The sequence below is a fragment of the Loxodonta africana genome, chromosome 21, assembly GCF_030014295.1.
Source record: "Loxodonta africana isolate mLoxAfr1 chromosome 21, mLoxAfr1.hap2, whole genome shotgun sequence".
Lineage (NCBI taxonomy): Eukaryota > Metazoa > Chordata > Mammalia > Proboscidea > Elephantidae > Loxodonta > Loxodonta africana.
This window is the reverse complement of record NC_087362.1, coordinates 3,372,071-3,393,554: the sequence shown is the minus strand read 5'-3', so window position 1 is coordinate 3,393,554 and position 21,484 is coordinate 3,372,071. Positions and strand designations below refer to the sequence as shown.

The 21,484-nt window shown below is 38.4% G+C and overlaps 1 protein-coding gene across 1 annotated transcript in view; it reads left to right on the top strand.

The window, feature by feature from the left end:
• Positions 1-21,484, top strand: part of TENM3 (teneurin transmembrane protein 3) — a 788,034-nt gene that overhangs the window by 184,126 nt on the left and 582,424 nt on the right. The window lies entirely within an intron of this gene.

The window sequence follows — 21,484 nt, the reverse complement described above, 5'->3', positions numbered from 1 at the left end:
ATTTATTCTTTTCCAGTTATCTTACAGACAGTGTGAGTTGCAGTTTGATATTGGGAAGGAACAACTTTACAAAAAAATAGTAAAAAAAATAAATTATTCAGAAGTTCGAAAAATTTTCATCGTTCTTCTATGCATTGTGGGAAGGGCTGTCCTAACTAGACTAAAATACTGTTCAGTCATCCAAACCAATTTATGTCAAAGAAAACTCATTTGATTTTCTAAAGAGAATTTTTTTCCCCCTAAAATGTGACTTACTAATTACTGGCAGTATATTTTATGAAAGGAGACAAAATAGCCGAACATTTTAAATCCAGTTCTTTGGGGTAGGATATAGAACACACATTTGAGACACGTACTCTTGGTAAGTCAGGCGGCTTTAGCAACACTATACAATGCATTTTAACTCTAAACACCACTTTTTTTTTTTTTTTCATATGGTCTTCACAGCCGACATACATTATCAGGGTACATTTTTTACCAATTTAATAAAAAATAGCAGGTGATATATAAACGCATGCAATCTGAACTCAGTGAAGTTTTGCTTTCTGTAACAGCAATAACTGTTTGATGCTCATGGGGGCATAAGCTGCACTGGGGGTACTACGAGAAGGAGCGAAGGAGCACATGTGGCCTGATTCATTGACAAGGCTCCCCCACCCCAAGCAAGCATTTAGGTTTGGCAGAGACAGGTTAAAAATAGCAAACTGAAACATTCACCTCCTAGGCAGTGTTAATCCAGCGCAGGCTTGTTGACAACATGGAGATACCATCTGTGGAAACCCCGGCCTGAAATTCGTAGGGACCGAGAGCACTGTTACTCAGCTCCTGGGGAGCCAAGGCCTGAGGATGGGAGGAGCTGGGAAAGGGAAGCGAGCAATACAGCGGGTAGGACTGTTGTCTGGAGCAGCTGAGTGGAGCAGTGAAGAGGCTTCAGAGCCGAGGTGAAAGGAGAAGTAAAAGTGCAGGGCAAAGTGGTGCCACAATTCACTTGACATGTTCCTAAATCAGAATTTATTGGAAATACAGAGGGGGCCTGCTGGTTCCTCAGTGACCCGGCCAGCGCGTCGTGAGCAGCCACCAGCACTCATCTGGGCCTGACTGTAGCCTTGTGAGCAGGGTCCAGTAGCCTCCTCCTTTTGTAGATGGAGACTTTTGAGGTGGAAAGGATTCAGATCCTTTGAGTAGGAGAGGCTCAACTGGGATTCGAACTCAGACCTGTCTCCCTCTAGCACTCAGCCTTCTAACCTCTGTGCTGTTGCCAAAGGAGAAAACTGTCAGTTCAGTGTAATAATTGCCCTTCGGTTTATTTGGAGTGAAATGAAAGCATTTTAGTCAATTTTGGATTAAGATGGTCATACTGTGGCTGGCCATGAGTCAGGATCGACGTGATGGCAGCTGGTTGTTTTTGTTTGTTTTGTCTTGTTTTAGTGTGGCTAGAGAGAAGTGAGCAAGCTGGAGACATATTTAGGAAAAGAATTGATATGATTTTACGATTGGGTAGGTGGGATGAAGGAAAGGGAAGCATTACAGATACTTTCCCTTTCGTGTGGTTTGATACGCGGCAGAGTATTTGAAGCAGGCCCAGTAGGTGTGGGAGAGAAACAAACAAGTCTGCTATCAGGTTGTCTTCCTTGAGTGGGCCTGATGAAAAACCCTCCCAGCCATTCATTATCTTTGAACCTGACAAATGTCAGTTTTTCCCCACTGACTATTATGCGGTGGGATTAATTATTTAATTGACAAAATGTGCTTCCTGCCACAGCTCCTGACATCATACACGTAATAAAAATGAAAAATTAAAAATATTAATAGTAGCTAAAGATCTTTGAAACCGTTCCAAAGAATCATGCTAATTTGGCTTGCCCGTGGAGTAAAACAACTCTTCAGCCCCACATCCACTTAGACCTTGAATGACACAGTGAGAGGGAGCTTCAGCTGGAGGAGGGGATAAGCAGAGACCCCGTTCATGCAGTTACCTGGGGAATTCAAATCTAGAAATACAGTGTTTTTGTTTTGATTGACCCATCTTATGGCCTGTTCCCTAATTTGATTTTATAATCATTCTCTGTGGCTTTACTGACTGGCAGGTGACTGCTGCTACTTACATGTTATATTTAGATATTGCGGGGCTGGGGATGATTCTGTTCTCACAAATAAATGGTATGTAAGTCTGACTGGGTCTCCACAGATCTCGTTCTTTCTCTCTTTTTAAATCTCTTCATGTGGTTTATTGGGTGGTGGGAATAGCTGCTCTTTCCACAGCTGTGGAGCTCTCTGTAGGTGTGATGGGGTTAGGGCAACAATGGCTTGTTTTGCATTCTTGGATGCTATTTTCTTTGATTCATCTTTGATGAGAATTTGTCCCGTCAGGTCTGAGACACATTTCTCATGAAACAGCTGGAAAAGATCACCCCACAGTTTCAGAGAAGTGATTAAGTACGAGGCCCTTTTTCTCTGCTGCAGCTCTCTGTGCTGTGCATTTTATCATGTTCTTGTCCAAGCGAGAATGCTTATCAACTCCAGCAAGGAGTGCTGGGCGTGAGGGTGAATTTTGAAACTAGGCGAGACCTACAAATAAGAACATTTTATTCCACAGAACTGTAAGCCTGAGGAGAACCATCTCAGACAGTCCTAATCCGAGTGTTGGGGCAATGACCTCAATTTTAAAATGAATAGACTACCTCTTATTCTTCACTCACACGATGTGAAATTTTAAAAACAGACATCATTATGTCTACATTTACGTATAACTTTTAATTAAAGTAAAAAATAAATTGGAAAAGAAGGAGAGGAAGGGTGAAGGCAAGTTGGCAGTGGCAGGCAGTCCTCGATTTCTAAGTGTGACTCACCTCTGGTCTTCCCTTCCTGGAAACTCACCTTTTTCCTTGCAGCCACTTTGGGACTTAACTTCTCATCCTTCCCCTTATCCTCATCATTATTTCCCAGGGGCCTCCAGTTCCCACAAGCATGACTTCTGCTTCTTACCTCCTGACATTGCCTGTCCAAGGCAGTGAAGTGTAGTCTGTGGGGTGCCGCTAGGACGGGGGAAGAAAGAGGTCTGATCCCCACTGCTGCACTTCCCTAGTAGGCTGCATTCTGAGGCCTAGCCAGTCTTTTACAGAAATATGACTTTTATACAAATGTTACCTGCCCCTTGCCAAGCCTAACCCTCTTTTTTGAAGAAACAAAATGGCATTAGAAGAGCCATCTGAGCTTTCCTATAAATGTGGATTCAGGGTACTGGCATGAGGGTGGCTTGAAGGACGCCACATCCCCCCAGTTCTAAAGATGACAACTTATCTCCCGTGGGCTGAGCAATGAGCAGGGATGCCAATGAGACCTGAAATTCTACTGGAGTCCTAAAAGACAAGGCCAGTGCAGGAGGCTTCTCTCCTTTAAGTCAGATGGGAGCATGAAATAGGAGTGAAGAGCCCTAGGGTGAAGATGAGAAATAAGGCTGTGGCCTCCTGGGTCCAGAGAGGGGCTGGCCTGCCTCCGCCATGGGCCCTATTTGAGCGAATGTTGCCTTGCAGGAGCAGCTGATTTTCTCGGCCCCCCGTAAGATGGGGGAATCTAAACAGATACACTTACTTTATGCTGTGAGAGTGCCAGCTAAGGTTACCAGCGAGTAGAAACGCTTGTCTCTGACGCCTAATGGGCTTGGTACCCGGCATACAGGAAGTGGGGTAAAATGAAAAACAAACAGAACAGGAAGTTCCTGATGGAAGTGAAAACGAGCAATAGAGAAGGGAAAGGATAACTTGAACCACAACAAAATATTATAATAAGAGCACTTACAAAAAAATTCAGTACAGAAAAAGAAAAATTTAAAGCAAGTACAGAAAAAAAAAAAAGCACCACCAAATAACAACAACAAAATGCTGGGGGAAAGATTTTTTTTAAAAAAAAAAAATCCATAATATACAAACTAAAAAATACAATAGAGCAGTTGAAATACAGTAGATAGTCATTGCTGTGATCCAAATTAATGGTTCTTAAAGACCAAATAGAAGAAATTACTCAAAACAGAAAACAAAGTTACAGGCGTGATTGAGAAGAAACACGACACATGGATGCATGTGATACAAACCTGAGCATATACTAGAAAAGAAAATTAGTTAGGGATGAAGATGTTTTACAAGACTCTAGGGTTTTGGGGAAAAAAAAGTTTGTTTTGTTATTGGAAAGAAGAAAAATTAGACTAGTAATGAATTTCTCAACTGCACCAATGGAAACTAGAAGACAGCAGAATAGTATCTATGGAAATAAAGCACTATGACCCAGGGATTCTGTATGAAGATGGGATATCATTCATCCCGCAGCATAAATGAAAGATATTTAGGGACGTGCAAAAATCCAGACACTGTGTCACCCATGTGTGTCATCTAAGGAGGTACTCAAGGGGGAACACCAACTGAATGAGAATCAAGGCCTGAGAAACGGAGAGGAAAGAGCGATGGGTAGTCAGCTGTGCTGTGTGTGTCACTAAGTCTCAAACGCTGATGACAGAGCAGCAGGACAGGTGTGAGGAGCACCACAGGACAACACATTGCAACTAGAAGTGCTTACCTATCTCAGCAGCATCCAGTAATGGAGGGAAGCAGCAGGGGAAAATAAATTCCTTCTAAAATCTCATCCGAATGGGGAGACTGTGGAATAGAGCTTGGTGGAGGAAAACCATTGGTATCTTGGGGGTCTATAATAACGAAGACGTATTCTTCCCTGGGTGGTGCAAACAGCTAACGTGCTCGGCTGCTAACAAAAAGAAGGGAGGTCAGAGTCCACCCAGAGCCACCTTGGAAGAAAGCCCCGATAATCTGCTTCTGAAAACTCAGCTGTTGAGGATCTCACGGAGCACAGTTCCGCCCTGACACATGGGGCTGTCATACGTCGAAACTCCTTCCCTGGCGACTTAAAAAAAAAAAACTGAATATTGTTGTAAAAAAGGGAAGGCAATCATTAAAAAAAAAGGGGAGTGAAAAAAGCACTGAAAAGCCACCTAATTAGCAGAGAGAGAGGAAGAGAACGAACGGCAATCAGAACAATTTGGCAAAAACAGCTACAATAATAAACACCAAGAAAAATCATGAGTAATCATAAAACCAGATGGAAGGTATAAAATTCCCTATATTATTACATGAAATGTGAATATACCAACTAATTTCATTGGTTTTTAAAAGTTATATGGTATTTATAAGAAATGGACTGAAAATGATCAAGAATGATTGAGGATAAAGAGATGGACAAGGATGTCAGGTGAACACAGACAGACAGAAAGCAGGAGTGACAACATCGCACCAGAAAATGTGGCATTTATTCCTACAACACTAAGCAGGATAAAGAGGGCCATTTTGTAAGTGATAAAAGGTACGATGTATAAAAAGATGGACATGATTATACTGCATGCCTGAGACAATACAGTAGCTAAATTTATTAAGCAAACACTATTAGAAAAAGAGATAGGTTATTAAAATACTTTTATAATGGAATATTTCAGTTCACTTCGTTCAGAATCAGGTGGATCTAGAAGAGACAAAAATAAGACAGAGCAATTATATAATATTAATCTAAAGTTTCTCCTAACTGCCAGGTACAAATGACAGTACTCTTCATATGTCTATGGAATATTTGCAAAAATTGATTGTGTATTCGATCCAGAAAGAAATAAAAAAATTCAGTGAAGTGGAGACTTTATTAGCCAAAAAATTTGATCATATAATCTAACAAAATTAGAAAAAAATTACAAAAAGTAAGCAAACACAAAGAAAAAAAAACACATATACCTTTTTTTCTTTCGATTATGATGACAAACAATAGAAATCAATGAAAAGGAAAATTCTACTTCCAAAATGTATGGATTTATGGGAGACAGGGAAAGCCATAATCATAGGAAAAATATATTCTTAAACAATATATTGAAAGAATAAAGACCAACAAATAAGGAACTTTCTATACATATTAAGAAATGAGTAAAATCATTTATCAGGAAAACAAACCAAAAGAAAATAGGAAGAAAAGGAGATAATAGGGAAGTGTAATTAAAAATAAAAAAGCTGATTAAAAAAAAAAACTAATAAAATAGAAAGCACCTCATGATCCAGATTAAGGGATAATAAGAACAAAAATGAGACTATTCCAAGCAACAAATTTGAAAAATATAGAGGAAATTTATTATTTCTTAGTAGTAAAATATGATTAACCCAAAATGACTTCAGGACAAAGAGAAAACTTGTGAAAACTAATTATCTCACAAGAAATTTAGAAAGGTGATTTAAAAAGAGCAGTACAACTAAGTCTAATGGTCAAAAGCTCTTCAACACCCCCTTCAAAAGAGAGAAAGCACCCAAATTTCTCTTTGTGATATTGGCAGAACCTTAATAACAAAACACGACTAAAACAGTACAAAAAGAAGCATTACGTAAACCAAAATTGCCTCTCAATATGTGTAAAAACTCCGAATAACTATTTGCATATAAGACTCCAGCAATGTATAAAAAGACAAATGTTCTAGACCAAATTAGTAACCAAATACTTACAAATCATTGCTAGAGATTTTTCAGTGTTGGCAAACCTATTAGTATAATTACATCAATAAATCAAAGTAGAAAAACATGATCCTATCAATAGATGATGAAAAGGTTTTGAATAAAATATAGCCACCATTACTAATTTTTAAAAATACTAAGTAAACCTGGAAGAAAAACACTTAAATAGGACAATCATATTTAAAATGATCAAAAAAATTAAACAGCATTCTGTATGGTGAGGTCCTTGGACCATTTTAGTTAAAGCCAGGAACATAAGAAAACATAAGAAAAATTCACCTACTATCACAGTTCCTATTCAAAATTGTTTTAAATGTCTTAGCAATTTCAATAAAAGAATAAAATTAAATGATACATATTTTGGAAAAAGTTACAGTTATCCCTTTTGTTAAATACATGATTGTATACATACAAAAACTACATGTATCTAGGAATTTAAAAAAAAAAAGAAAAGAGTTTGCAGCAAATTTGGAACCTGGATAGATAGAAGATAAATCTGTAGACATCACGGGCAGTGTAGTACAGTATTAAAGAGCGTAGGTTCCGGATCCAAATGACCTGCATTTGAACTATACCCATTCTCCTCACTAGCTGAGTGGAAAGTTACCTAATCTCGGCCAAATAAATTATTTGGGCAAATTATTTAATTTCTCTGTGCTTCAATTTTCTTATCTGTAGATTGTGCCTTAGCATTCAATCTGTAGGGTGTTTAGAATGTAATGAATTCATATATGAAAATTGCTTAGAATAGTGCCTGATACATGCTTTTATTAAGCAATTATAGTAATTATTAAGTAATAACTGGTTAGATTTGGAAGTCAAGAAAAAATATTCCATCACAATGGCAATAAATATTATAAAATAACTTGCAATAAATTTTCAAGAGTTGTATGGACCTAATTTAAGGGATCTATAAAATATTCATGGCAACCCCATGTATGCAAAGTAGAATTAGTCTATATGGTTATCAAGGGTGTGACTTTTCAGAAACAGATCACCAGGTCTTTCTTCCAAGGTGGCCTGGAAGGGTTCAAACCACCAGCCGTTCAGGGAGTACTTGAGCCCTTAACCACTTTCATGACCCAGGCACTCCCTGGGTCACCATGTGTTGGAATCAACTTGGTGGGAACTGCAATAAAATGTTAAAAGTCATAGAGCAAGATCTGAATGAATGGAAAGATGGTCAATATTTATGAATGGGAATCCTCATATTAGACAAATAGCATCTATCCCAAAATGAATTCATGGAAGTCAGGATTGTCACAAAGAAACTCCCAGTGGTTAGGGTCATTTTCAAATGGAGAAAGTGGTCTTAAAATGGAAGAATAAATGTTCAAAAATTGCCAAGAATACACTTAATAGCAAATAGTAGAATAAAATAGCCTTAATATATATATTTTTAAATGCTTTGAGGCCACTGTTACCACGTCTGTGTGAAACTGGCATAAGTAAAGACAAGGAGATGAGTGGAATAGACTAAAATTCAGAAATAGACCTTAGTATACAGGGAAGTTTAACATAAAACAAAGACGGTTTTTCTATTCAGTATGATTTGATAAATGGTGCTGGCACAACTGGCTATCCATCTGGAAGAATATAAAATTGGACCCATATTTCTCAGCATATTCAAAAATAAATTAAGATGGATTAAAGACAAATGTAAAAAAAAAAAGCTATAAGAATTCTAGAAGTTAATTTGGGAGACTGAATCAGATAAGAATGACTTGAGCCATGAGTAGCAGAAACCTCTGGAAAAAACAACTTAAAAACCTAAGAGAACGCTGCTAACTCTGAACCGAAGCCGCTCCCGAAGTCCACCTTTCAGCCAGAGATCAGACAGACCTATAAAACAAATGACAACACAGTGAGGAAGGCGCTTTTTAGTTCAATCATGTATACAAGACCAAGTGGGCAACACCGGCAGAAAGCAAACAGCAGAAGGCAGGAAGGGACAGGAAACCTGCACGAATGGACAAGGAGAACCCTGGGTGGGAAGGGAAAGGGGGAGAGTGCTGGCGCCTTGGGGGGATTGCAACCAATGTCATAAAACAATCTGTGTATTAATTTTTGAATGGAAAACTAATATGCGCTGTAAACTTTCACCTAAAACACAGTAAAAAACAAAACTAGGAGAACCATTTCTTTACAAGGCAAGAAGCGCAGAGGTGGACCTTCCAGGGCTGAAAGACGTCATCAAGGACCTAGGTTCCTTCTACCAGCTTTGCTCTGCCATCCCAGGCATGTGGCTTCTGTCCTGCCAATCCCCAGATTGTTGCTGTGTTTTCATATCCTGGTTGAAATAAGAATGACAGCCGGGGTGAAAAGGCAGTGTTTCGCTTTACTCCCCCGAGACTCCTGTCTGTGTCTCCTGTTTCGGAACTGTTAGATTCGGCCCCTCTTAGCGGCAGGAGAAGAGGAGACCTGTGCTCTTTTTGCTGTCTAGCCATTCCAACACAGGAAGGCAAGGAGAAAGTAGCTGTGAATCCACACAGCCTGCCCCAGGGACGACATGCACACTCCAAGAGTAAGGAAGATCATTCCAATGGAATTTGAAAACTAGGCTTTAATGATTATGTTTTTTAATAAAAAGCTTTTGTATGTAATGGAGCCTCTGGTTGGCTCAAACGGTTACGCGCTCAGCTTAACCGTTGAAGGTTCGAATCCACGCAGAGGTGCCTTGAAAGAAAGTCCCGTTGATCTCCTTCCTAAAGGTCGTGGCCATAGACGACCCTTTGGAGCACAGTTCTGCTCTGACCCCATGGGGTTGCCGGGAGTCGGAATTGACTCCACAGCGACTGGTTTGGCTTTTGGTTTATATATAAATAAAAATACCGTGAACAAAGTCATTTTATTGGGAAATACGTTTATAATACCTGGACGTATAAAAGGTTCATATCTGTGACATACTAAGATTTCACAAATTGAAAATAGAAAGACGAACAACCCAATGAAAAAACGACATGAATAGACAACTCAAAAAAGAGCAAATGCAAATGGGTCAGTAAACATATGAAAAGGCAACCAGCTTAGTTATTAGTCTGGAAAAGACAGCAGCTGGTCCCAGCTCCTATACTCCCTCCACACAGCTCCTGGTCTGGGATCCTAAACTGAACAGTCATGTACCCAGATGAACACAGCGGTTCGCTTAGGGAATTTCTGATCCTAGCTTGATAAGCCTAGAATTAGTGAAGAGACTACTGTAAGTAGAGGCATTTCTTGTTGGAATTCTGAATGTATTTCTTCAATGAGACAGTCTCATACCTGGCAGTCACGTCCCGAATGCTTCTAGTCCAGTCCAGATGCAGATGACTCAGTACACCTGTGTGCACCCTCCCTGCATCCTACATGCTGTTTTCATGGGAAAAGAGATACCGATCCCTATCAGCTCCTACACACAACACATTCTTAAAGTAAGGAAGTTTTGTACAATTATGAAGTTTTAGCTTAGGAAAAAGCACCAAAAAAAGAAATTTATGAATTGTTTTACTCAAAACTTTACTCAAAAAAGCCCTTTAAAGGTATGAAATTAAAGACACCAAAAATCTATCCATAGAATTAATAAAATACACACATACACAAAGAAAAATGGCAGAATATTAACAGAGGCTTTATTTGGACAATGGAGCTATGAAATCACCAAAGATCAAAGGCAAAAAATAATCCCTGCTTTGGAACTGCCACAGGCCATTTCTACGTTTTCAGAGCGGAGGGAGAAATCACCTGTCCAGATAGTCAGGTATAGCGTGTTAAGGTCCTCACAGTTCTGAGGGTTGGTTTTCAATTCAGGATAGACTCCAGACATGGTATTTAGGGGAGGAACCAGGCAGAACGTGCTATAGCTCTTCTGATTTAGTTTGGGAATGAAATATAAACCAAAAGTCCCTGGTGCTGAAGGAAATCTAATCCCTTATGACTCATACTTTTACCCAAGGTCATTTGTCTTCTGTTTCCTCCTCCTTGCACTCTTGATGCTATTGTTCTCAGCTTTCTTTCATACTCCATTTCTCTCTGTGCTGCCTTCTTTCTGCCTTGCATAGACGTATATGGTTGGGAGGAATCTTTGAGATCCTCTAAGTCCATTTCATAGATGAGGAAAACTGAGGCCCAGACATTTAAAAATGCTCACCGAGTCATCAGCTCATGATTGTCAGAGCCAAGTCTAATCTTTTTTCTACTGTACTCTTTCATTTTTCTGATTTCCACGAAGAACAGAAACCATGCTAGAAAACCACAGCATGTATGTCAGGGACCATGAGTAGATAGATGGATGGATATGGAGAGAGAGAGAGAGGTGGACTGATGTGAAGAAATTGGCTGACGTGATTGTAGGGGCTGGCAAGTCCAGAACATATAGGATAAGCCAACAGGCTAGAAACCCAGAAAAGAGTAATTGATGTTGCAGTCTTGAGTCTGAAATGCATAGGACAGACTTCCAGACTGGAAACTCAGACAAGATTTCCATGTTATTGTCTTGATACAGAATTCTTTCTTCTCCAGAAACCTCAGTTTTGCCCTTAAGGTCTTCAACTGATTGGATAAGGCCCACTCATGTTATCAAAGATAATCTTTTTTACTTAAAGTCAACTGAATATAAATGTTTAAGAACGTCTACAAAATAACCTTCACAGCAACATTTGAGTAGGGTTTCACCAAACTACTAAGTACCATACCCTAGCTAAGTTGATACATAAATTTAACCATCACACTGTGAAAAACCTCAACATGTTCTTGAATATCTTTGCAACTGTGGGCAAAGATTTCCTAGCCACACACACACAAAAACCCACTAGATATAAAAAGAAAAACTGATAAACTGGACTTTATAAAATTTAGAGACTTCTTTTTATCTGAATTTATCTTTAAGAAAATGAAAAGGCAAGCCACAAACATGTTTATCAAAGCACTCATATCAAGAACATGTAAAGAAGTCTAGTAAATAATAAAAAGATATAAAAATGTCTAATTAGCACATAGAAAAGTGTTCAACATCATTAGTCATCAAGGAAATAAAAATTAAAACTATAATGAGATACCAGAGCTCATTCACTAGAATGGGTAAAATTAAAAAGATTGACAACATCAAATGTTGGTGAGGATGTGGAGCAACTGGAATTCTCATGTGTTGCTAAAGGTAGTATACAATTAAAATGGCACAACTGCTTTGAAAACTGGAATTTCTTATATAAACTTAAACATAGCATTTCCCCCTATGATCTAGTAATTTGTCTCCAAAGTGTCCAAAAAAAAAATCATAACTTATGTTTGTAGCAGTTTTATTCATAATAGACCCAAACTGGAATTACCAGGTGGGTGGATATAACAACCTGTGGTATATTCATATGATACAAATCTACTGGGGAATACAAAAGAATGAACTAGGTATATATGCAAAACATGGATGAATCTAAAAAACATTATTTAAGCTAAAGAAACCAGTACAAACTGTGTCATTCCATTTATTTAAAATTCAAGAACAGGCAAAACTAATCTATACTAAAAGAAATGTGAACAGTGATTGCTTGTAGGGGTGAGAATATGCTGTGTCTTGTTTGGGGTCATGGTTAGATGGCTTATACATTCGTTAAAACTCATCAAAGTGTCCACTTAAGATCTGTGTGTTTCACTGCATGTAAAATTTACCTGAACAATTAAAAAGAAAAGAAAAACAAAAAACCTAGGCATGTAGTTGAGTATGGAAGTTTTTGGTTTGTGTTTTTACTTCCATCCAGCTTCAGCCAGGGTGAGATTTCAATTTAGGGCTCGCATCGTCTTTACTGAACAATAACCACAGTCTTTTCTTAAAAACAACCTCTGCTGCCGTTGCACGGGTACATCGTGCTGAATAAAGAGACTTTCTCCATCAAGATAATGGCATACACAATGTATGTAGTTGAGTATGGAAGTTTTTGGTTTGTGTTTTTACTTCCATCCAGCTTCAGCCAGGGTGAGATTTCAATTTAGGGCTCGCATCGTCTTTACTGAACAATAACCACAGTCTTTTCTTAAAAACAACCTCTGCTGCCGTTGCATGGGTACATCGTGCTGAATAAAGAGACTTTCTCCATCAAGATAATGGCATACACAATGTATCCAGGATGGTAGTGAAGGAGAGAGTGACGAGCTAGTGGCAAGATAAACCTTTGTGACTTATACCCTTCCCCAAAATATTTTTTACCTTTCAAATATTTTCTTTAATTTCCTAGTAGAAAAAGGCACATTTTAAGCTCTTAGATTACTTTTGGGGGGCAGTTTTATTACTAGAATATTACTTACCTGATAAATACTTTTAAAAATATTTCTATGTACTTTATATTCCAAATAGGTCAAAAGCGTCGAATTCATGTTTCTCACGTGTAGAACGTGAAGGTTGTGCAGACAACTCTAGAACGTCACCAGTAGCACAGGGCAGATGTGAAAATGGTATTAAAAACTCTTCTGATTAAGACACTGACTGTGTGTTTCATATCATCTCTTTTCTCTGCACCATATTATCCTTCTTCAAAAGTAAAATGAAATAACTTTTCCCGCTCTTCTAATTTTTATTTATTTGTATTTTTGCACTATGAAAACATATCAAACATTCAGATATGCTGGAAATTGAGAAAGAGGAAGAGTCTACAGCCAAAAGGAAAATGCTTTTAATTTTAAAGACTGAGATTTAGTTTAGTCTTGGATGCCATTATAGTGAATAATGGGAACTGATCCTAGACTTCAAAAGAAATATGACCATATGGTCTTACCATTCAGCATTTACTGCTGCCATGAATTTCCAGTTAGACCCCAGACTTGCATTTCCCCAGTGTTCCCCTCACCTCTGTCATCCTGCAAAAACGAAAGGAATCTCAAACCTTTTTTTTCATGTTTTCTGAAATACTGGTGCTGAGAAAACTTATTTTTTGTGTGAATCGGGTTTTATAAAGAGAGACAAAAACCTGAAACATTAATCAGATCTACTAGGCTAATTACTGCAACTCCAAAGTTTATTACTTTTAAATATTAACTACTTAAAATGATTCAGAGATCAAAATGATTAATTCTTCTCAGTCACTGTAAATGTCAGCGGCAGGATTAAAGGATTTAGATGGTCATGTTTACTCAACCTTAAATTTCTGTACTTAAAGGCACAAGTTAAATAGCCCCAGTTTATCATAGTTTCATGTTAATGTTTTCCTCTTAGTGCTGTCTTTTAGCTCCCCTGCCTAGCTGATTGTTAACTAATTTTGGCTGTTAAGTAGGCAAGTGCTTCTTTCTGGCTTGGCAGCCAACCTGTTTTGTAGATTACCTACCAGAAGGTGTGTGTAGATAGATGTAGCTTACAGCCCTCCTCCCGACTCAGTGGGACTAATCCTTTCCCCCTGCCTCGGCCTTTATGGGTCTAATGTCTTGAGCCCCCGCTTATCGCTAAACTTGTATCCAGTTCCTTGCCACGTTGCCAATTTTGGATCCACATTTGATCACTGTGGTGCTCTTCAGTCACAATTATTACACACCAGCTGCTTCATGCCAGAAACACACGTTTATACCACTGCCTACTGCAGTCTGACTGTCGGATACCAGCAGATACGTCGCAGGCATAGTGTCATCACTGGGTCTTGGGATGTTCTAAAGAAATAAGTACTAAGTAAAAATAAGAAGCAAATTCATTTCAGAATGCTTTTGATAAAAACACATTTTAAAGTTATTTCTCTGCTAAAACTAGTGTTGCATTTTTTGTTAGTTGGGCATTAAATGCTTCATGATACACATTGAAGAAGGTGCTCTTTCTTTATGAGTCAACAGACTCACAACCTAATTTCTGTCCTTCGTGCCACCAAGCCTTCCATTCAATATACCTATGTTCTCCCTTCCCTAGATGCTTATCTTAAAGAAAATACAGGTTCCCCAGGGCCCTGCATTCCAGACCTGCTTTCTCTGCTTACAAACAAACAGCAAGGCTTTCCTCTCTCATCACCTCCCTTCCCATCATCTCACTTCCCCCAGTCGGCCTCGCCTTTCCACTGGCAGGCACCTTCAGAGCTAGACTCAGGATGGCCGATGCGGTGGCACTCTGCGATGGCCTCCACGAGCCTTGTGCTCTAAGTAACAAATGAGATTACAGTGAGACCTGTGCGAGCTGGAACTCAACAGGAATGCCTTATTTTTCCAGGTCTCTCGAGTTTTCCACTTTTGACAGGGTGCAGTCTTACCAATTTCCTGTCTTTTCTTTTAGTGGAAAAACTTTGAGTTTTCCTTCCCTGACAGGCTTCCGCCTTATACAGATGCCGGCTTTTGCAGGGCTTACTGTATAAGAATGGTGTCCTCTAGAAATTTGAGATCATCAGTATGTATGTGGATAGGAATGTTAATAATGTATTAATACATAAATTAAGCAAGTAGTTGAGGACATTTGCACTATACATACAGAGTAAAAGGAGACGAGGTTAAGGTATTTTGTTGTTAGTAAGACTTTTAGTGAATTTTTTAAATTGTAGATTTGTGTAGGGCCTTATAAGTAAAGGCATATACCATTCCTGAAATTTCTACAGCATGCTCAAAGATAAGTGTTCTGTTCAAACAATGACAAATTTAATTTAAAAAGTTTAAAGAGTTGGGAGTGTCCATAAAAATATGCATCAAGACTGACAGGAAAAAAGTTACATACGTTTCTATTATTATGTGATCTTTTTACCATTTTGTAAACAGAGCAGAAAGACAACTCTAGATAACATGGTGGTCACACTCATTCCATGAGCACCAAATAAAAAATGCTTGCACATTGAATTAATGGTCTAGGCAGTGTTTGTCAGTGGCTGCTAACCACCAGTATGCTACGTGCTACACTCAACCCATCGAGGGTTGTCACTCTGTGTCTGAGAATAAATAATCCCATCCATATAACAACCAAGAAAATAATTAAAGACAGTTTATGTTATTTTATTTCTGTGTGTTAAATTTATATCAGTTCTTCTATCCATTACCCATACTCCGTTCTGGGGGTTGTTTCACAGAAGAAATTGATGGTTACTCTCCTGTAAAATAATCCATATATGATGATGAAAAAGGAAAGGATTGAAATGGGAGAAAACCTGTGCTTCCATGTCTCTTACACAACCTCATTTCTTTACCAAAAATGGAGGATTTTTTTAAGCCCCAACTTCCCCCAAAGAAAGTAATAAATTAATTTTTAAATTATGGAGTAAACCAACACCAAACTGAAGCATAGCACCCATACAGGCCAGAGCAGAACTGCCCCACTGGGTTTCCAAGGAGCGGCTGCTGGATTCATACTGTGGACCTTTTGGTTAGCAGCCGTAGTGCTTAACCGCTGGGCCACCAGGGCTCCAAATTATTGAATAGGAACTATTAAAAAACAAATCAAGAAAATATATTTGTTTTTTTTAAAAAAAGAAGATAAGCTTTAATTTTTGTTTTTTAAATTATTGAAATAATTGTTGTGAAAAAAGTAAAAATTCAAAACTTATAATGAATATCTTTCTAAATGGGTTATCATCCCCAGCTGTGTCTTCTTCACCATCTTTATTCTTGCTCAGAACCATGAGCACTTATACGATCTGTTGGTTTTCTCCCCCCCAAAGTGGGGTGATGCTGTACACTGTAATCTACAACTTGTGTTTTTTTCACTTAAAATACTTTTAATTAACTTCCCTCCAAGTCCGAAAATGTAGGTCTAAAGTCACTCTTTATGCTAATCACGTAATAGTCCATAGCATGGTTATGTAACTTATTTAGCCAATTTGTTTCTGATAAGCATTCGGTTTAATTTTTGCAAAATGCTAAGTAAACATTTTTTGTACATATATGTTTAAAATAAGATAATTTTATTTCAATAGGATATAGTCCCAAAGATAGATTTACTGAGCTAGAGTATTTTTAGTTTTAATAGAAAAATATTTTTAAAGACATAAAAAAGCATAGAAAGATATAAAGAGATAAAAATAAAGATATAAAGAAACAAGGCAAAGAAAAAAATGATGGAGTAAAGTAATAGTGAATTCACATAGCAGAATCAACTGCTTTTTTTTTTATTAACTTTTATTGAGCTTCAAGTGAACATTTACAAATCAAGTCAGTCTGTCACATATAAGTTTATATACACCTTACTCCGTACTCCCACTTGCTCTCCCCCTAATGAGTCAGCCCTTCCAGTCTCTCCTTTCGTGACAATTTTGCCAGCTTCCAACTCTCTCTATCCTCCCATTCCCCCTCCAGACAGGAGATGCCAACACAGTCTCAAGTTCAACTGCTTTTTAAAAGAACAATATTTCTTGGTTTATCCCCAAATTTTAGTACCAGTGGCCTACATTCCAATACTTCATTGGTGAATTTCAGACCCAACTTGCAGTGTATACAAAGACAGCCATAGAGAGTAAGTGTTGGCAAGGATGTGGATAAATTGGGACCCCCCTGGTGAGAACATAAATGATGCAGCCACTTTGAAAAACAGTTTGATGGTTCCTAAAAAAGTTAAACATAGACTTGCCGTATAACCCAGCAACTCCACTCCTAGGTGTCCACCCAAGAGAAACGAAAACATGTCTACACAAAAGCTTGTATACAGATATTCACAGCAGCATTGTTTATAACAGCCAGAAAGTGGAAACAACCCAAATGTCTACCAACTGAAGGATAAACAATAGGAGGCATATCCATACCATGGGGTATTTACTCATTGATAAAAACAAATGAGGTATTAATACATACTGCAATTATATATGAACCTTGAAAACATTATGCTAAGTGAAGGAAGTCAGTCACAAAAAAACCATTTATTGTATGATCCCCTTTGTATGAAATGTCTGGAGTAGGCAAACCTTCAGAGACAGAAGATGGATGAGTGGTTGCCGAGAACTGAGAGGCTGGAGGGAAACGAGGTGTGAACGCTGATAGGTACAGTAGTTCTTTTCAGGGTTAGAAAACTGTGATGATGGTCACGGAACTCTGTGAAAATACTAAAAAAAACACCAAATTGTACACTTTAAATAAGTGAAATGTATGGTACGTAAATGATATTTTTAAAGGTGTTAGAAGAAAAAAAAAGACAAAGAACTAACAGCAAAAAGAAAGAGAGAGAGAGTGAGCGCACCAAGGTGGAAACCTATCCTTTAGAGGGGAGACACACCACTGGTTCGGGTAGTGGACAGACCACCCCCTCTGGAGGTGCAGTCGTCACCGTGTGCAACTGTGAGGCTCATCCCTCACCTTGTCTTTTTCTTTTCAATTCACACAAGAGAAGGTAGACAGATAACTTGCGAGCATCACTCTGCATTGCAGCTTTGAAAAATCTCTCCCTGTTCTGATTAGATAGTGGACACTGTATGAAAAGAAGGCCAAATAGGTACCCATTTTTCCAGTGCCCTTCTTTTATTAAGGGCCAGCAGTGCTGTGTGAAGTATTTGTTCTTATACCATCCTTTCCACTTTGCCACATAACTTCACTCATTATTTAAAATGTGAACTTTAAAAAAAAAAATGATACGGTCTGCCTAGGTTGCTCTTATTTAGTTTTTCTTTGATGGATTTTCGAATTTATGAGTGTTGTAAAACAAAAATGCCTAATCTAATCCAAGCTGACCTTGCCTTTTAATCACAATGAATCCCATCCTCAGGGATACTTTATTCTTGCTACAATGTATTATTTTGGTATTGTTTCAAATTGTAAGTGGGAAACACTGTTGCTGGCCCTGCTAACAAGGTTACCAAACTCAGTGTGCAGAAGATGAGTTCGGCCAGTCTTACCCAAACAGAACCAGCACAGGGAATGTAAAGGGCAAAGAAGTTGAGATAATGGTGTTAGAGCCTTTGCAGGGAAACCATGGACAATTAGAATTCTTGTTGCCCGAAGCAGGATTGTCAAGTGATGAGACTGATTCCAGCGGCCCCTTTGCTGCCTTTTTCTGCAATCTCTTTCCATTTTTCTACATTACCTTAAAGCCCACCTGACAGCCAGCCTTCCTCAATTGTGCCACCTCTTCTCCCAGTCAGGAACCTGTCTTCTCTTCGGCTTCCCTGTGTTTGTCAAAATTGCATCTCTTTTCCATAAGTAAAACCTATATTGCTAGATCATGGGGAATAATCTAATAGACTAATTTATTTTAATTTAGTGGCAAAGCTTTCCCTGCGGGTGTTTGCATAAAAGCAAGGAATCCTAAAAGAACGAATCTTTACCAAACAAGGGGAAATGACACTGAACACAACAGGTCAGAGGTAGAGCTATTTTTCAATGGAGGCGATTTCTTCCATAAAAGTCAGCATTGGTGGTGATGTGGCTATTATAAAATGATTTGAATATGATCCCCTTCCTGCCCCCAAACTGTATATTTCTCTATGATTATTAATTGCATTTGTCATGATGCTTATTTTAAAAAAAAAAGAAAAAAAATTTTTTTAAAGCCATTTTTTACTTAGTGCATCTTTCATTTAGCTCTGAGATGGCTAGCCACGTTTACATAAGGCATCTCTCAGAAAAATCGTGACAGCCTTGAGAGATGAGAAAACTTAGAGGGGTGACGTGCCATGTACGCAGCTCTAACCTGGGCTCCCAGAAGCCAAGGTCAGAGTCCTTTCCTAAACCAATTGCCGTTGAGCCGATTCCAACTCATGGCAAACTCGTGTGTGTCGGAGTAGGACTGTGCTCCACAGGGTTTTCAATGGCTCATTTTTCAGAAGTAGATCGCCAGCCTTTCTTTTGAGGTGTCTCTGGGTGGACTTGAGCCTTCAGCCTCTTACTTAGCTGCCAAGGGCTTTCTTTCCTAGTGGAAACAAAAACAACCTTCTTAATTCAGGAAGAAAATCTAACAGGGATTCCTCTTGTTGTTCTTGCTTTCTAGCTTGCATTTTAGAAACAGTTCTTGAGAGTGTTTGATTGTTGTGAGACACCGACTTCAGAGGGTCAGATGTTTAAGGTTTGGGATACCACGATCAACTCATAGGGATCGTGTGTTGGCCGTTTAATTACAAGCTGAACTGTGTACACACCTGGATAGCAAATAACAAAGGTTGTAACTCGGCTTTCTTTCACATCATGGATTTTTGCATCAAAATGGCAGTTGTGTGAAAATTTTGTCGATGTTGTGGAAGATGTTTCAAGCTACATTTCAGAGGTTAGAAAGGAAGTTTTTACTGCCATTTAACTTCTCTTGTATTTTTATTCTCAAATGCGGAAACCCTCAAAATAGAGCAGAGATGCAAAGGATGTATCGTTTATTGTCCACCCTACAAATTTGTTTTGTATTGTTCTTATTTTGAAAAGTCAGCACGTCTGAAGATAGTATTTAACTGTTGTAGACCCTTTTCTTTGACCTTCCTCAGTTTAAACTTGGCATGTAGGTAACAGTTGGTAAGCTCTTGCACAGCTGTGGCCCTAACCGTCCATGGTGACGCCGACCGTGTTTGTGTACGCTCAGCAGCACTGTGCACACGTACTTCTGACACACTGACAATGCTGTGTCTCACCTTGCCAAGCTTGCTACTTTCTCACTGTTCAGTGGGCTTCTTTATATTTTTCTTTTGCTACTTTATTTTTAATCTGGTGTAATTTTTGGTTCAGATACTTATTCACATCTTTCTGATAAGCTCAGTTTGATTTGTAGCTAATTGTAGCAACTGATTTTCCTTACTTACGAGTGTCATTGTCAGGACCCATTTGGAAGCCTGACCGAGATAAAGCTGATCCCAACTCCTGATATGACCACAGCCACGAAGCAATTAACCACACGAGTTAAAATGTGTGGAAGCCTGGAGGAAGCTAATACCTTTACAACCAAATATTTACTATGTGATGCGTGTATGTTTGATTTATTTCTGAGAAGATTCAGCTTATGGTTTTATCACAAGTCATATATAAAATCCTCTGTATGTAAATATAATGTGTGTTATTTCTCATACCAACCAATGAACTTAAAATTTTCTTAGTTTAAAGAGATAGAAGTAGAAAAACAGAATCTATGAGTAATATAAATGCTTAATATCCTTTAAAATTTTTGATTATTACGTGGTAGCATTTACATCAGTCTTCCTATACCTGTTTTTACATACATGTTGATTCTGGTTGGGACCTGATCTCAGATGACAATGTCGACATAAGGCAAGAAATGGAAGAACCCACAGCAAACGTTTTTCTCTCTCTTCTCATCTCTAGTATCAGAAAACATATGTGAAATGTCAAGAATAAATACAGGGTTGGAGAAGTCATCAATAACAGCCGTCATTTCAAAGTGTCACCTAATTTAAACACTTTTGCTCTAAGTTATTGCAGTGTCATGAGTTTTATTACGCTCAATTTATTAGTAAAGGCCTGCAGATTCACAGCCGCTTATTTTTCAGGAAATTTGATTTTATCATTAATTTTTAAATACATACTACTCCCACTTTATTTTTAGAGTGTGCTTTATTTGCAAAAATTGCTTTACTTTGATTAATACAGGTGTTTCCAGGTGTTTATTAAAGCAAAAAGTCTAGGAAGCCAAAGAGTCCACTACATGTTATAATTTTTCCAGATGTCTTACCCCAAAACCTAAGGTGTGCATACACACACGTAAAGGTATATGTAAGTTAAGGTGGGAACTGACCAAACCCCTGTTCCTAGTTAATAAGAAACTTAAGGTAAACCTTTTCTCTTCCAAAGGAGTGACATCTGGATGAGAAAACCCTATTGTTTGGGACTAGAGTCAGGACACAGGAAGAAATTCTGACTATTTCTATTTTTTCACAAGTCTGCTAAGCAGAATTGTATCATTGGTAACTAATTCGTTCTCTGGGTTAAATGTAGGGTTGCTCTTAGTTTTCCTGGTGTGTGCAATTTTACTTGTCCATCTCTGGAGGTACTTCTGGACTTAGGCTGACAAAGGAACTCTAACCTGGGGTGTGTGTGGGTCCCCTCCCCTAGTAATTGTGCCCACTTGACTGTATGACATGCAAAGCTAATGTAAACATCTGGTGCTG